The sequence below is a fragment of the Marmota monax genome, unplaced genomic scaffold (genome assembly GCF_021218885.2).
Source record: "Marmota monax isolate L192 unplaced genomic scaffold, Marmota_monax_Labrador192_F-V1.1 WCK01_AAM20220418_F8-fsc00050, whole genome shotgun sequence".
NCBI lineage: Eukaryota > Metazoa > Chordata > Mammalia > Rodentia > Sciuridae > Marmota > Marmota monax.
In genome coordinates, this window is record NW_026694552.1 from 4,618,156 (window position 1) to 4,630,169 (window position 12,014).

The 12,014-nt window shown below is 34.2% G+C and overlaps 1 long non-coding RNA gene across 14 annotated transcripts in view; it reads right to left on the reverse strand.

Annotated features, from left to right (window-relative positions):
• The window catches only part of LOC124076710 (uncharacterized), a 170,100-nt gene extending 158,298 nt beyond the window's left edge, over positions 1–11,802 (reverse strand). For 13 of the 14 annotated variants that reach the window (XR_009224595.1, XR_006846427.2, XR_006846423.2 and 10 more), the window contains exons 1-2: positions 11,750–11,802; positions 11,255–11,502 (exon numbers count right to left, since the gene is read on the reverse strand). This is a non-coding gene — a long non-coding RNA (uncharacterized LOC124076710). The remainder of the gene's footprint in view (positions 1–11,254; positions 11,503–11,749) is intronic. The other variant, XR_006846425.2, reaches the window with a different exon arrangement.
• Between the last annotated feature and the right edge of the window lie 212 nt (positions 11,803–12,014).

Consider the following 12,014-nt stretch of genomic DNA (forward strand, 5'->3'; position numbering starts at 1 on the left):
GAGATCAGTGCTGCTGCCACTGCCCTTCTTACTGCCATTTCCCAGGAGGCAAGTAATGTCCTAATTAAAAGTAGAGGCAGAGCTGGGGTCAAGGCTCAGTGGAAGAGGGCTTGCCTGGAATGTGCGAAGTACTGGCTTCAATTCTCAGCACCACATATAAACAAACAAATAAATAAATAAATAAATAAATAAATAAATGAAATAGAGGTCCATTGACAGCTAAAAAAAAATTATTTTTAAAAAAGAGTAGAGGCAACCCAAGTGAGAATCCTGGTTTCATCTCTAAATATTCATGTGCCTTTGGGAAAGTCTGAGGCTCTGAGCTTCTATTTCCTCATCTGTTCAGTGGGGATAACATTAGTACATTTCTAAATCAGGGTAACACTTATTATTTTCTTAAAAAATCATTTTCATGGCTTAATAAATTATACATTTGTTTCAATTTCATATAAGAATATAATCCATTGTTTGTGGTAAGTGGTTTTCTCCACATAATGATTTAAAGGTCCCAGCTCCTCTGTCTTGTGACTGTCCTATATACTCAGATTCTGGAGTGCCTTGCATCCAGCTAGCAAAATAAGGAAAGATATGATGGAAAGGGAATATCTGCCCCTTAATCTTCTTGACTCACTTATAACACAGATCACTTCCACTCACTTTGCATTGGTCAAAACAAGTCACAAATATCTGTCTGAATTTTAAAAAGTCTAGGAAATAAAAGTCCTGGATAAGCATCTATTTCTTAGAAACTAATTTATCCAATGGAAGGCCGGACACGAATATTTGGAGGATAGTTATTTGTGTTTGCTCCTCTGGCAACCAAATAGCAAAATGTATATTCCTTTTCACACCTGGAATACAATCAATCCCTCCCCATAGTAGATAACCCAATGTTCATCAAGTTACTACATTCAGATAAAAATCCACTGGACTCCTGTTAAACTGCAAGTTAATTTCTCCCTCTTTCCACATCCCAGATGTACAATCATGAGACAGGGATAAAAAATACCAGTAAAAACCCTGATTAAGAAATGGAAGATGGACTGGGGTTGTGGCTCAGTGGTAGTGCACTTGCCTAGCACATGTGAGGCCCTGTGTTCAATCCTCCGCACCACATAAAAATAAATGAACAAAATAAAGCTATGAAAAAAGTTACCTCATTAAAAAAGAAAGAAAGAAAGAAATGGAAGAATGATGGACTGGGGCTGTAGCTCCGTGGTAGAGCACTTGCCTAGCACATGTGAGGCACTGGGTTTGATTCTCAGCACTGCATATAAATAAATAAAATAAAGTCCATTGAAAACTAAAAAAATATTTTAAAAAAGGAAACAAAGAAATTGAATAAAAAAGATATACAATGATACTGGTCCATAGCAATAATGGGATCTTATTGGTCAGTCATGTTGAGGACATCTTGCCCTGGCAGTAGGGGAAGCTCCCTGGTTAGTTTCTGATTCTTCTCTCTGTGGGAGACTCCCTTGTCCATTGTTCTCCATGGCCATATCTGAGGTGAGTTTGGGGAGTTTGCCCCCTTTATTAGATACAGAATTTTCCACAGCGACCTTCCTGCTAATACAGGTATGAGGGCCATGGGATTGCTGTATTGTTGCAGGCTCTTTCAGAACTAGTTTGTGGTTTCTTAGGCAGAGCAATTGCCTTAAAACACATTAAACTTTCAGGCTATTTCTATTCAACCACTCCTGTGTGCCTGCAACCATACTTTTTTTTCCTAGAAGCAATTATTGTCTGCCTTATTTCTTTGCTTCCTGATCCTTTTTCTCTCTTTTCTAAATGGAGGCCATCTGAACCAGTTTCTGAACTAGCTATATTCTACAACTATAATCTGATCTTTGCTGAAGAACAGTCCATCTTTTTAACTGACAGGTCTTAATAGGCCTGTTTTATTCAAAACCTTCTTAATTCTATTTTTTTCTGCTTGAAGTGTTTTTTTTAAAAAATTATAGATATAGATGAACAGCATGCTTTTATTTTATTTGTTTATTTTTGTGTGGTGCTGAGTATTGAACCCAGTGCCTCACATGTGCAAGGCAAGCACTCTGCCACTGAGCTACAGCCCCAGCCCCTGGGGTGAATTTTTGTTTGTGGTGTAAGGAAAGGGTCCAGCTTCATTTGTTTGCATATGGATACCCAGTTTCCCCAGCATCATGTGTTAAACACACTATTATTGCCCATTGAATGTTCTTGAGGCCCTTGTCAAAATCAATCACTATAAATACATAGGTTTAATTTCTTAACTCTCATTTCTATCCCTTTGATCTACACATTAGTCAGGGATAGCATTTATTTATTACTATATCTTGTCAAATGTTTAGAAATTATGATGTATGAGCACTACAACTTCATTGTTCTTTTTCAGTTGTTTTGGCTTTTCAAGATCCTTTACCCTTACATATATAGTTTTGTACTAGCTACACCATTTCTATAAAAAGATAAGGGCATTTATAATATTAAGTCTTCTCATCCAAAGACCCAGGAAAATGTTTGACTTATTTAGGTCTTCTTTAATTTCTTCCAACAACATTTCAGAGTTTCAGTGTACCAGTCTTACATTTCCTTGGTTAAATTTATTTCTAAGAATTTTGATCTTCCTTACAATAATTATTATAATTTGATTTGTTAAATTTCCACCAAGATTGTTCATTACTTATAGATAGGAATATGATTTATTTCTGTGTATTGGTTTCTTATCCTGCAACATTGCTAAATGCATATTAACTATAGTAGTTTTTTTTCAGATTCTTTGTTTCTGTAGATATAAAATTATGTCATGCAAATAAACAGTTTACTTCTACATTTCCAATCTGTATGCCATTTATTTCTTTTCCTCATCTAATTATTTATTAAGCAATTGTTTATTACTAAACTATTTCTTCCTTCAGTTCTGTCTTTGCCTCATATATTTTGAATGGTGTATATAGATGCATAATATTTATAACTCATCTTGTTTTTATAATTCATCTTTTTTCTGATGAACTAACAATTTATCATCATATTATGCCCTTCTTTTTCTCTTGTAACAATTTTTTCTTAATGCTATTTTGTCTGATAATCAGATAGCCATAATAACTCTATTTTAGTTACTGTTTTATGAAATATTTTCCTCTCATTTTACTTTCAAACTATTTGTGTATTTGAGTGTAAAGTCACCCTCTTGTGGATATCATAAAGTTTGATAATTACCTTTTATCAATTCTGTCCATTTTTGCCTTTAAAATGGAGGTTTTAATTCATTTTATTTAGTGTAATTAGTGATAAGAAAGAAATAACATCTGCCATTTTTCTTTGATTTTAAATGCCTTTTTAGTACCTTAGTTTGTTGATACTGATTTTTGTAAAATAGATCATTTTAGTTCCCTGTTCATTTTTAATATAGATAGATACATACCCATATATCTATACTGGTTCCTTATTCCATTCCACTTAGAATGTGTGTGTGTGTGTGTGTGTGTGTTTCATATAGTTATTTTCTTAGTGGTTGTCTGGGATTATAATTTATGTCTCAGTTTGCATCTATCTAGTTTGAATTAATATCAGATTACTTATAACAGTAAGATATAAACTGTTCCTATATGGCTCTATCCCCCATTTTATGATGTTATTGTCACAAATTACATTTTATTTTATACACTATGTGTCCATCACTTTAAAGTATTGTTTAAGCAGTTTTCTTTTAAAATGATATAAGAAAATACAGGAGTTGCAAACAAAAAATACATAATTAAAATTGATGGTTTTATTTAAATTTTCATTTTTCTATCTTTGATATTATTCCTAATTTCTTTATGTGCATTTGACTTACTTTCTGATATTTCTGACATTCTTTCATTTCACCATGAATCCGTAGAAAATAATCAAGTCTACTAATAACAAGCTCCCTCAGATTCTTTTTTCCTCTAAGAACACCATGTTTCTTACTTCATTTTGGAGAACAGTTTGCTGGACTTAAAATTCTCTATTGACAATTATTTTTATCATTTTTAAATATACCTCCTGGTCTTCAAGGTGTCCAATGAAAAATAATTTGTGTCTGTCTTATTATAAGGATTAGTTTTATAAGGATCCCTTATAATTAATGAATTGCTTCTCTGTTGCTAGTTTCAGGATTCTCTTTGTTCTCTGAAGATATGACCGTAACATGTTTAGCAAAGATCTCTTTCAGTTTATTTTATTTGGGGTTCATTAAGGTTCTTAGTTGTGTGGTCATATCTTTCAAAAAATGAGTAACTTTTCAGTCATTATTTTTGCAAATATTCTTTATTTTCCTTTTTCTCCCTATTCCCTTTTGAGACTCCCATTACACATCTGTTGGTACACAAATCATGTAATATAGGACTATTGGACTTTATTTGTTTTCTTTCTGACTCCCAATTGACCTACTTTCAAGTGTGCCAATTCTCTTCTCTGCCTTCTCAAATCTTCCACTAATTCATCTAGTGATTTTTTTCATTTGAGTTACTATATTTTTCAACTCAAGAATTTCTATTTCCTTAATATCTATTTTTGTTGATATTCTTTAACTGGTGAGACATCATTTTTGTGGCTTTCTTTCACTCCCATCATGAAGTTTCTTTTAGCTATTTGAATATATTTAAAATAGGTATTTAAAAGACATTGTCTAATACTCCCAATACTTACATTCCACCAAGACAATTTTTGTCAATTCCTTTTTGTCCACATTAACTATACAATAACTATACTTTTTATTTATTCACTTGATGTGAAATTTTTGTCAAATCCAGTCATTTTGAGCATCAAAATATGGTAATTCTGAAGATTAGTTATTCCTCCATGCTTAGACTTTTTTGTTGCTGCTTGCTATAGTTGTTACTATTTGCTTAGTTACTTTCTGAACTAACTGTATGTATGTATTACTTTTACATGTAATAAATGAAGTCTTTGCTGCATTAGCTTAATCAGCTAGCAAATGGACAGAGATTTCTGTATGCCACACATCCTTGTATGGGGCCTTTCTTTTTGGTAAGGTGCTTAACATTCTAGATACTAAAACAATTATTTGCAAATGGGCACAGTGTATGTATTGGGACTTGTCTCTAATACTTAACACGGCTGTTACAACTCTGCTTCCATTTGCACAGAACTGGATGTCATCCAGAGCTAAGGATTAGGCTCTCAGGTATTTCCTGAGAAGATACAAATCCACTGGCACCACTGTCACCAGTGTGGACACTTATATATTCCTAAGACTATGTAGAGCATTTGCAAGTCTATGTTCCCCAAATCAAAAAGTCCATATTATTTTCTTCCCATGTTTTTGGGTTAGTGTTCTGTATGATCCAACTTTATCCATTTGTCTCCAGCAGTGACAAAGTCATTTGCCTTTAAATATCTTCAATAACTGTTTTTTTTTTTTAACAGTCATCTCAAAAGTGAGACTGTTAGGTGAAATTAAGGCAAATATTTTAGCCTATCTTCCAGGGAGCTACCAAATATGCCAAAGCAATCAAATACAATCCTTTGAGAAAATATCTATTCTACTCCCTTTGGTACCATTATCTCTCCCTAGAACAAACTATTGTCCTCTAGGTCCCATTGAACTGGGGAATGGAATAAGGGACCACTGTAATTTAAATTTTAAAAATCTATCTGTTCCTACTCAGATTCCACTATTCTTTTCTTGATTAAGGTTCATCTTGTTTCTGTAAGCTTTTAGTTAGTCTCTGGAGATAAGAAAAATTGTGACAGATTTTTGCTAGTTTGTTAGTTGTTCTGTGGAAGATGGGTTTTTGGCATTCTCTATTTTGCCATTTTACACTCAGAGTTTTTATTAACGTCTTTGCTTAAAGAATTTTTTCAGTTTGAATTATTTCTGTTTTGAAAGTAGCAGTAGTTGGCATTTAAAATCCTTCAAGCCTACTGCTATGGACTTAATCATGTCCCCACACAATTCATATGTTGAAGTCCTAAGCCCCAGTACGAATGTATTTGAGGATAAAGATTTAAAATGTGACTAAGAGTAAATGAGACCATTATCATGGGGTATTAATGCAATCGGATTGCTGCCCTTATAAAAAGAGGAAGGGAATTATATTTCTCTCTTTTCATGCACTTGCACAGAAGAAAGAGCATGTGAGGAATCAGTGAGAAGCCAGCTGGCTACAAGCCAGAAAGGAAGTCTTCACCAGAAATATATCCAACCAGAACTTAATCTGGGATTTCAGTCCTGCAGAATGGTGAGAAAATTAATTTCTGTTGTCTATGGTATTTTATTGTGGCAGCCTGATAAGACTAATTTGGCCATTAATTTTTAGATTCTATTGCTTTAATTTCAAAATAGCCGATTTTTAACCCATGTGCACCCAGTTTTTTGCACATCTTGCTAAATGCAGCTAGTAACAACTAACATACGTTTATCAACATTCTGTTATCTAGTTTCTCCTTCTAGAGATTTGGGCTTAGCAAGTCTTTGGTGTGACTTCCAAGTTATCACGTATTATGATTTCACCCAATATTTTGCCACTGTACAACTTGGGTATCCATATCTCTAGTTTTCAGTGTTAGCTTATTCACTTCATATAAATTGACCACTAAGCAAACTATGCAGTAAAGTTTTTCATTATAGATGAATTCCACTTCAAAAGACAGTTTCTATATTCATTATTCTGGTGTTATCTGCTGTTACAAATGCACTCCAGTCTTTCTGTGACTTAAAACAACAAATGCTCATTTTTCACTTATGTAACAGTTCTATGTAAGTATTGGAAGATACAAGTAACTTTCCTTCACATGGTGCCTCAGAAAACACAAAATGTCTTTCTTCTGTTAACTCTTTCAAGAAAGAGAAAGTGTAGAAGGCACTCTGGACTCATAACCTCCATGGTTCAAAGTGTCATACAGCTCTGACTTACCTATGAGGTACAGTAGTCCCAAGGCCTGTGTCTTATGATATTTTTATGAGCCCATATGTTTTAATTTAAATTGATTTTTTAAAAGAAGAAAAATGAACGTAATAATAACAGACATACGATTATGATTTGAACCTAGATTATATTCATTTTTGTATCAACGCAGTCATAACATACAATTTTATGGAGAAAGAGGTTTATGAGGTCAAAATACGTAGGGTCTTTGCAAATAGCTTTGTGGCCCTGGTCATATTCTGCCCATTTTTCTTTGATGGGAACTATATTAGCTTCTGATGGCTTCTGTAACAAATTACTACAAACTCAAGGGCTTAAAATGAGAGAAACTGATTTCCTTATAGTTTTGGAGGTCAGAAACAGAAAACATATTTTCTGGACAGAAACATACATGCCAACAGATGTGTTCCCTATCTGGAGGCACTAGAAGAGAATCAATTCCCTTGTCCTTTTCAACTTCAAGTGCAGCATACCTTGCATTCCTTGAACTATAGCCCCTTCATCCAACCTCAAATCCAGCAACACAGCATCTTCAAATCTCTCTCTGACTTCATCATTACACTACCTTTGTGAGAAAATATCCCATTGTCTCCCTCTTAAAGGTTCACTTGTGATTACATTTAGGACTCATCTGAGTAATACAAAATAATCACTCAAAATCCTTAACTTTCTTCATTGACAAAGTCCCTTTCGCCATATAAAGTACGATTAATAGGTTCCACAGATTAGGATGTATATACCTTTAGGGACCATTGTTTAGTTTACCATGAGTACTGATCACATTAATGCATTTGATTGCATAGGGATGGATAGAAAATGTAGTCCCTCATTGGGTGCATTTACCAGAAATAACCCTTCACTATGGAGGTAGGAGCAGGACAGCTAGTTGCCTCTGCCACATTCCTGCATAGGGTTGTCATAAAAATTGAGATAATATGTACAAAACGCTTAGCATACTGACTGCAACATAGTAAACTCTTGATATATCATATCTATTATTGTTCTGGTCAAATTAAATGTGTTAATTTGCACTCTTCCATTCTATCTCTTTGTTCATTTTTGTTATTCTAAAAGTTAACTTTTACTAACCATAGATAATTATTGTGAGAGAATATAAATTCATATTCCCCCAAATTTTGATGATTTAAAATTGTTTTAACCAGCTCCTTGATAAATCTCTGATCTGAGAAAATCTGCATTTATATATTTATGCATACTCATTTATTATAAATTTACATATTTATTGATATATCTAATTTCTATTTTTTTCTTTCTGCTTCCCAGTCAGGCATCTTGTGCACATCAGAATATGCTTTCATTTATTCAGAGAACACCAACTTAATGTTCATAAAACTTGGCTCTCGAGTGATTTTTAGGCCTAGTTAGGGAAAGCTAATATGCTTATTTCATATTCCTCACAAGGTTTAGTACAAGGTTTGTCCCATGCTATCCAGGACACTTTATTATGTGTAGAATATTTTTTTAGGAATGCAAAAGCAAATTTGTAAGTTTGTTTTGTTTTGTTAAAAAAATATTTCAACCACCTTTAAGAGTACAATTATTGATACTGGGAAAGGATATTGGGCAAGTTATATTGCTAAATTTTGTGCACATAATATGTGCCCAAACAAACCCCACCATTATATACCACTATAATGTACCAATAAAAATATGGATAAAGTACAATTATTGGCATCAGGTAAATTCACAATGTTGGGCAATTATTACCACTCTCCATTTCTGGAATATTTTTATCATCCCAAATTAAAACAATACTGATTAAACAACAACTCCCCTTTCTCACTACTATCATCACCACCTTCCTCATGTGAATTCTATTCTACCATCTGACTCAATGAGTTTGAATATTCCAGGAACCTCATCTAAGTGAAACCACATAATATTTGTCCTTTCATAGATTATTTCACTTAGAATGATTTCAAGGTTCATTCCTATTATAGGTTTTGTCAGAACTTCATTTTTGTGGCTGAATTTCATTGAATGTATGCAACACATTATTTTCATTTAGTCATCTGTTAATGAACATCTAGGTTTTGCCTATCGTGAATGATGCTTCTAAGAACATTGGTATACAAGCATTGGTTTGAGTCATTGCCTTCAGTTCTTTAGGATAGCTACCTTGAAGCAAAGTTGCTGGACACTTCAGTAATTCTATGTTTAATATTTTAAGGAAATACCAAACTGTTTTCCACGGAATTTGTACATTTGTTCATTCCCATTAACAATATCCAAGCATTCCTACTTCTCTACATCTTCTCCAACACTTCTTTTCCATTATTTAAAATAGTACTTATCCTAATGGGTATAAAATACTGTCCCTTTATGATTTCAGTCTGCATTTCCCTAAGACTATGATGTTCAGCATCTTTTCAGTGCTTTCTGGCCATTTTTATATCTTCCTAGTAGAAATAAAAATAAGGGGCTGGGGATGTGGCTCAAGCGGTAGTGCGCTTGCCTGCCATGCGTGCGGCCTGGGTTCGATCCTCAGCACCACATACAAACAAAGATGTTGTGTCTGCCAAGAACTGAAAAATAAATATCAAAAAAAATTTCTCTCTCTCTCTCTCTCTCTCTCTCTCTCTCTCTCTCTCCTCTTTCTTTTAAAAAAGAAAAGAAATAAAAATAAAATTAAAATTTTCCCATATTTTAATTGGGTGATTTTCATTGTTGCTGTTATTGAATTATAGGAGTTCTTTATATATTCTGGATAATAATTTCTTATCAGAAATTATCTGAAAATATTTTATACAATTATCTGGTGGTTTCTTCACTCTCTTGAGTAAGTCTTTTGATACACAAAACTCTTTTCATCCAAATTAGGTAACCTTGCCTCAGAGGTGTATATCACTTTCTCAAACTACTTAATTAACCTTGCCTATCAAGGAATTTGCAATCATTTTCTAAGGACCAGATTAAAAATCACTGTGAGGGAACTACACAAAGTCAATCAATTTGACACCCCTGGATGGAGATCATTTATCTTATTCATTAACTTGAGTTTTCTCTGCACCAAAGAAATTTATGCCAGAGGCCAAGAAAGCCTTTGTGTACTTTTTTGGAGGGACTTAGTCCTCTAGACCCAAGACCTGATCATCAATTCCAAAGTAACTTTCACCCTCTTGAAGTTTGCTCTGATGTCTCAGTGTTCCTAAAGCACATGAATACATTAGTAATGGATGTAACTTAAAATGCATGCATCCTCAGAGCAGACTTATTGTTTCATCTTTGTCTCCTTTTAGTCATGGGTCTTGGGCATGGCTTCCACTTAGGCACACATATCAGAGACTACTTTAAAGCTCATATCTCCAGGAAAAAATACATTTCCATATTCCAGTAGAAACCACTGTACCATATTCCTGTTCCACCCACTGTAAACAGCAGTGATTAGCAAATATACCAGCCTTTGAAAAAGGAACCTACAACCTGTTTCTGACCTGTCTCCTCTATCTGCCTATGCTGAGTCCCAAGTGAAGAGGCCAAAATAAATTCCAGATAATTATAATATCTTGCCTTAATTTCTAGGATGTCATCTTGGATGTCTGAAACCTGTATGGATAAGCCATACATCCAACATAGTATTTTAGAATAGAAGCAAAGGTTTAGAGAAGTGTGGAAGTACATGTACATGAGGATAACCTCATAGAAACCCTGGAAGCCCCACATGGTGTAGGGAGAGTAGCTGAGTCTTTATGTCCCAAGGGGTACCCTAAAACATTAAAGAAGAACCAGAGAATTGAAAGAAAGCTTGAGTGGGCATCAAGAGAATGTTATATTAAAAGGCCCCTATGAAGGTCAGGGCAGGTCATACACAAATGGAACCAATGCCTGTGGAGATGGACAGCAGCCACTGTGGAAAGGAAATATTAGCAGAAGCCAATGTAAACGAATGTTCACTACCTTGGACAAGAAATTTATCCCCTGATATCAAGCCAATTCATGAGTAAATCTTACCTTTTATGTTAGTTAAATCATCATGAGGTAGTAATAAAAAGGTGGGAAAAATCTTGATTTGGGCCATATAGTCAACCAAAGAGGAAGGAAATTTTAATAAATGACTAAAGAAGTTGATATGCTATTAGAAGAGTTGCATGGTCAAGATAAATGTTCAGTGAAGTTATAGGAAAATAAAGTAACATTTTTTTTTCAATTCCATAAGCTACTTCAGATAAATGTTCACAACATCATTACTCATGATATTAGGGAGCCTGAGAACAAGATTATATTGTATCTATCTATCTATCTATCTACCTACCTATCTATGTAGAGAGAAATATAAATATATATATATATAGAGAGAGAGAGAGAGAGAGAGGAATTTTAGAAAATTAACTTACATGATTGTGGAGGTTGACAAGTCTGAAATCAGCAAGGCTGGCAGGATGGAATCCCAGGAAAGAGTTTATGTTGCATTGTCAGGTTCAAAGCAGTCTGGAGGTAAATTTTTGTCTTTTTTCAAAGACTTCATTCCTTTTTCATAAAACCTTCAACTGAAGGGTAATCTGCTTCACTCAAAGTTTATTGATTAAAATGTTCATCACATTTAATAACACCTTCACAGCAACCCCAAACTGGACATTATAGCCTAGCAAAGTAGACATATAAAATTACCTATCACAGTCATCATAACAAAGAATAATTTCAGACAATATGTGCACAGAGTACTTGGCCCCCCAAATATACTAATGTTTATTTTATATGATGTAGCCCATCACTTTCTCCATGATGGTGCTATGTGCAAATCAGTGATCAGGAGTTCTCTCTATAGGAAACCAAACTAGACCTTTTAGGGATGTAGCCTCTGAGAATGAAGATAAAAATCTATGACTTACATAACCTTCCAGAAGAGCCTGCTGCTATCACCAGGTCTGTAGCTGGTTGTGACTTAGTTTAGTTCCTTGACAGTCTTATGAAATGGATGAGCTCAAGTTAATATTAACAGGAGTATCACAGGTGCTGTTTCAGGATGACACAAGACAAGCTGCCAGCTTTATGCCATTCCTTGAGCTAGGTGTCAGACACAAATGGTGACACAGGAGACCTTGACACATCCTTCAGATATCCTTTTTCTCATGGAACTCAAATCAAAAGCAATTG